Raw genomic sequence first — 6,000 nt, forward strand, 5'->3', positions numbered from 1 at the left:
GATCTCTTATCTCTTTCCTCTCATACGCCTGCAGCCTTGTTGTCTAGTTTTCCCTGTTGTCTTGTTATCTGTGAAATCCTCCAGAGGGAGTAATAGAGTTTAATACAAGGGTGACAGAGAGCTGCATAGGGACGTTTATTGTTGTTGAGAAGCTGATAAATGAGTCAAGATGTCATGAAGTTTGAGAAAACCACAATTTGGTGAAAACCCAACTGGCCCTGTGGAAAATGCAGAGCCTGGGAACCCCGAGTGGAAGCAGCAGGAAGCACAAGGGCCGAGGGAGAAGAGGGCTCTCGATCCAAAAAGTTCTGCTAAAGACTTGAGAAGACAGATTGGGTCGCTCTGTGAAAAAGCCTTGGGCGGAATTAACATGTTTATAAGGATGATTTTCCTTTCAGAGCAGAAAACCCCTTGAAACTGTATTTAGGCTCTAGTTGGACAGTTAAAGTCTCAATTAATGAAATAAAGGCTTGATTGTTTATTATTTTAAATGAACAAAAAATGGGATAAGTTACTCAAGCATCAATTAGTAAAAGTATTATTTAGGTACTTGAACTTGACTTGAGTATTTCCATTTCATGCAAAAAGGAAATATTTCACTTTTTACTCCACTACATTTGTCTGACAGCTTCAGTAGCTACTTTTCAGATCACAACTTTTCCAGTGAAAACCATGTAAATTGAAGGGTGATGTGTTATGTGTTGAGAAAATTCTCCTACTTCTTAAGTTAAATAAATAATTCAAAAACCCTCTTAGATCAGCTGGAAAATACACTGTGACAAAGCTGAAAACAGGTCGTCACAGGACAGTCATGCTCAAACCATATGACGATCTCATAGAATATGATGCATTGCTGTAGATTAAACTACCAAACAGTATATAAAGTAACTAAAATGAGCTCAACCTTAAACATCGACAGCAGTAAAATATAGCATACATATTGATGCAGTAGTGATAATAATCTAGACAAACTATATATCATAGAAAACACTAACACTAGCTAACTTTTACTTTTGATACTTAAAGCAATTGATAGTGCTTTTACTTCAGTAAAGGATTTGAATCTTTCACCTCTCCTTGGAAATAGGTTTGTGTGCACAACCATCACACAAGGTCTCTAGATGGCACTCTCTTCCTTTCAAGCATGGCAGATATCCTGATGTCTCCCAATATCTCTCTTTCCTCTTGTTTCTCTTTCTTTCCCATCTCTGCCTTTGTCTCTCTCTCCTCTTACCTCTTCTTTTTCTTCTTCTTTCCAGTTCTCTCTGTCTATCCTCTGTGCTATAGAGGATTCAGCTGTGGACCTCAACGTGTGTTCTCAAGCTCCTCATCCTTTCAGAAAGTTTTTCATTAACAGAACTCACACAGACACAGAAGGAGCCCCTTTGCACAAGTGCAGAGTGAAGCATAGATTGGACAGTTTGGTAAACCACTATCTTCCTGTGGGGACTTTCCATTGCGAGTGACTTTTCTCTTTCAAGTCAAACTTATTTTTCGTTACAATTTATTTAGGAAGGCGCCCTGCTATGTTCACAAGGCATTGATTCATTAAAGAGTTATTAGAGAAGAGAGAGATATCAAACCAGCTCTTGAAAGAAAAATGAAGTCACATTAAACTCACTAGTCTTTTGAAGGCTAAATGTTAAACATGAGGAAATGATATTTTATTGCCCACTGCTTTGTACATGAAAACATCGAATCATGATCAACATTAACAGTATTTAAACACTTAAGTGATTTTCTTTGGTCATGCCATTGCAACAAAAGGGAAACAGAGATGGTAAACGGTTTATTTCTTTAGAAAATCCCTGTAAGCTCGGAAAAGCTGAATGATGTTGTTCATTCCAAAGTTTATTTGTGCCACAAACTGCAATCAAAATCTCAACAGCCTCTGCTAATATCACCACAGTGTTCCGCTTCAGCATGCAAAGGGATGTTAAAAGCAGTGCAGCTCGCTTCATGAGGCGACCACAGCTTTTAGACATGGATTAAAGGTTGTTTCCATGGATCTGGTGTTTTTATATAAAATACTGCTGGCGTGTGTGTATGCACATGAATTGTGGTGTTTGCTTAACGAATATAGACTCTGCTGGTGTAAAAGAGAGAGGAGAAATTAGCTTGTTTAGCTCAAAAATCACCTATAAGTTGTTAAGTAGCTCCACCACAATCACTCTGTTTAAATCTCTATCAGGCAGACTGCTCTCCTGCACTTGCACTGGTGAGTAGCCTGTTAGCATTTGGTAATTGCCACGCGCTTTAATTTGAATGATCTCATTCTTCAGGCTTTCCGGAAACTTAGTTTCCTCCAATGACCACATCACTGTGTGTTTACTGCTGACACACACACGCACACACAGGTATCCTGACACAATGGAGACGAGATTTATTCAGTTCAGACTACAGCAAGAGCAGTGGATTTCAATGTGACTCACAGAGATGACATGAAAATGACTTAGTTGTTTAACGGTCCAAGAAAAGCATTTCAGCTCACAGGAAAGCCTGGGTGTGGATGAAAATATTAATCATTTTTCATGTTTGTGTCATACAATAACTCAGCACATGTGAATCACAATTGCACGCCCGGAAGCACTTTTCCTTTATTAAGGCCCTCTTGCTCTATAAAGCAACTCAATCAGTGTTTAGCACAACACACACACAAGCAATTCCTTCAGTTTTATTGATATAATTAAGGAGCATATGGTTGGAAATATTGAAAGAATCTTAACTTATAAAAGTGTGTTTTAATTAGAAACCTCAGAGGGACTTAATGAGTCTTAATTTGACTGTTTTCCAAAGGAGACCCGGTAGTCGTGAAATGTGGCGAGGGCAGGAAGGATGTAAAGTGATTGCTTCTGTAATTACTGTCACAGTCTGTAACTTTGCTCTTACAGTAAACTTAATGAGCTCCCTCTCATTTGAGAGATGTTTCATTCTGGTGAGTTAAGGCTACTTGTGTGCTCTGACTTTCAAGAACAATGAAGTTGTAGAAGTTGTAGTCGGTGTGAAGTTTAATCTGTGTCTCAGACAAAAAAATGGCATATTGCATTGAACTAATATTGATAATGGGAAATGAGATGGTGGACTGTGAGCCTAGTGTGGAAAACAGACCCATTTTGACTGTCTGGTTTTGTTCTTGCTGCCCTGTTATAATACTTCATTTTAGGGATGGCTGATGAAGCTTTATGAAGCATCATCAAGTCATTATGAGCAGAGAGCAATGTCCACTGGAATCAGAGCTTGATGAAAATTATGCTGGTTCAACATCTAATCAAGCAGCTCTACATGTAAGAAGACACCGAGATAGAAGTACATTTATGCTTCTGATGTGTATATATTTGCAGTCATGCTAGCAGCATATGGCTCCAGGGATGGCATCGATTGGCTGGACTGCCATGGGATTTGCTACAGCTATCCACGTTCCACTCAGGTTTAAATGTAATAAGTTTGGTAATCTCTTTCATTTCAATCCTGCACCATAATCACATCAAATATAACCGAAAGTCTTTGGTTTACGACCAAATACCTGTTAAACTAATGACATTCCAGTCAGCCAGTAAGATGGGTAACACTGGAAACTTGATACTTGCTGGACATAGGCATGTTAGGACTTTCATATCAACCCTAAGCAAAGCTTAGACCAAGTGCAACCTCATGGAACTACTAGCATGGAGGACTCTTTTGTTCTGTTATTGGAAAAAAAAAACATGAAAAAGTGACAGATTGTTGCTCTGCTACATGTCAAAACAGAAAGTTTAGGAACAAACAGTCCTTTTTTGATAATCAGTCCTGACATTATGCTGTGTATCTGAGTTTATGAGCCTGGGGGATCAGTTAATGGCAGCATGACAATGTCCATTACACCAAACTACCCATGTTTAATTACTTCCGTAGAGCTGGACCACTCATGGGAAGAATTTTCCGCCACTGAGAAGATCCCGTGGTTAGGAGTGGGAAGGAGCGTCTTGGATGGGGAACAAAGCTGTAGAGCTGTCGGGGACGGTGGGGTTGGAAGACTGTGGGCCTCCTCCTCTTCTTCCTCCTTCTTGTGTCCCTCACAAAACGAACCAGGAACCATTGGGCAGCTTTCCAAACCACTGCCTGACAACATGGACAAAAAGAAACCCTACTTAAACAGAAGAGGGGAGAAGAGGAAGAGAGTCATTCAGTGGCCGCCACTGTGGGAATGTTGTAAACTGCACTTTCTTGAGGCCTTGGGAATCCCACACCAGAGCTGGAACCTGCGGGCATGGAAAACGGGGCCTGCCTCCCCTGAGAGAGGAGATGTCAGATGCAGAACAACATCACTTGATCACTTGGTGTGCGGGAGCTGGCAGTGACGCACTTTCTTTACTGTGCATCAGGAGTGTAGTTTGACAGAACAGAAAATCTAAATATTACAATAATGAGAACGAAAGGTTTGTTGAGTGCGATTTACTCAGATTTACTCTCTTATCACTCACATGTTCATTTTGACACTCAAACCCATTTAGACCCATGGCTAGATTACTGTGATAACTGTGCAAAGTGGACAAGTGCCCAGTGGCCAGAGACTGTTCGGAGGCACCCAATTCATGGTATGGTTATTAGTTTGTGGCACTTTGCAAATTAGTTTGGTAATATGCACAAAGGCATAATGTATTAACTAAAATAATAACACCTTACACCGAATCCAAAGGCGTGGGTAATATTTAAGCATCAGAGTACAGGGCAAAAAAACAAGCTTGCTGCCACAAGCCTCCTCATGGTGGCATCTCACTGCCTCCTCGATTTCTCTGCAAGAACTATTTGTGGTTCTTTGTCGTCTCCAAGTGATGAACTGACAGATGGAGACAATGACAAACACTTTCAGGCAGTCACTCCTCGTAGGCATTCGTGGTGTGTTCACATGAAAAATGGCAGAAGTTGTGTAAATCCTTAAGACACCTTTAAATGGGAAGGGTCTTGGTTGCAATCTGGGTCAGATTGTGTAATATCAATTTGAGGCATGCCAGGTTGTGTGATGAACGTGTGATAAATCGTTGTGCAACGCTGTTGCAAAGTATATCAGAACAAAGGCTTGTCATCAGCTGGCGTCTATCTGTGGTTTTCTTTTTTGCTTTGATTCCCTTAAACTTCTTTTTACTGTCACCTCTTCCTGTGTATTTTCACTCACACAGCAGTTATTAGTGTTATCTTTGCACACAAACATATGAAGTAAATATTATGAGCTAAAAGAATAAGCTGATTAATCAGTTAACAGATTAATTGATTAACAGAAAATTCCTTTTTTGATTGTTTCCAGTAAAACATTTCATCTTTATAAAAGTGAAAATGATTTGCTGCTTTTCCTTTTATTTTAATAATTCCAATCACTTTGAGATTTAGACAAAACAAAATAAATATTGTGAAGGTGTCACTTTGGGCTCTAGATGATTTTTTGGATGAGTGACATTTCTCACTATTTTTTTGTTTGTTTGTAGTTTTGTAGTCCTATAAAAAATTATTAAAAATGAGTTCCACCAACATCCAACAGTAAAATTCTGCTTTTAAGTTAATGCATAAGTGATACTAATTATCATTACTTATAATAATGATGAATCTATGCAGTCACAGGGGGTATTTATTTTTTTGCATCAAATACTTTTAACTTTAAGTACATTTTCCTAAATATACCTTTATCTAAGTAATGTTTTTAATTCAGAACTTTTACTTGTGACAGTGACTTTTTACTTAAGTAGAGGAGCTTAATACTTCCTCCACTACTGCTGACCAGCAGTTTGAAGCATACGGAGACTTTTACTCCGCTGGCTTGGGATCAGATCTCTACTGAAACACACATTATACGCTGCCATTAACCGCCCCCCCCCCCCCCCCCCCCCCCTTCCCTCTTCTCTCTCTCTCTCTCTCTCTCTCTCTGAGTTGCTGTCAGAAGTTCCTTTACTCAGGAAGAGCGATACCATAAATAACATCACCAGAATTATTTTGGAAATAATAAGCATTCATCATAATATGATGATCATT

The sequence above is a fragment of the Larimichthys crocea genome, chromosome I (assembly GCF_000972845.2).
Source record: "Larimichthys crocea isolate SSNF chromosome I, L_crocea_2.0, whole genome shotgun sequence".
Lineage (NCBI taxonomy): Eukaryota > Metazoa > Chordata > Actinopteri > Sciaenidae > Larimichthys > Larimichthys crocea.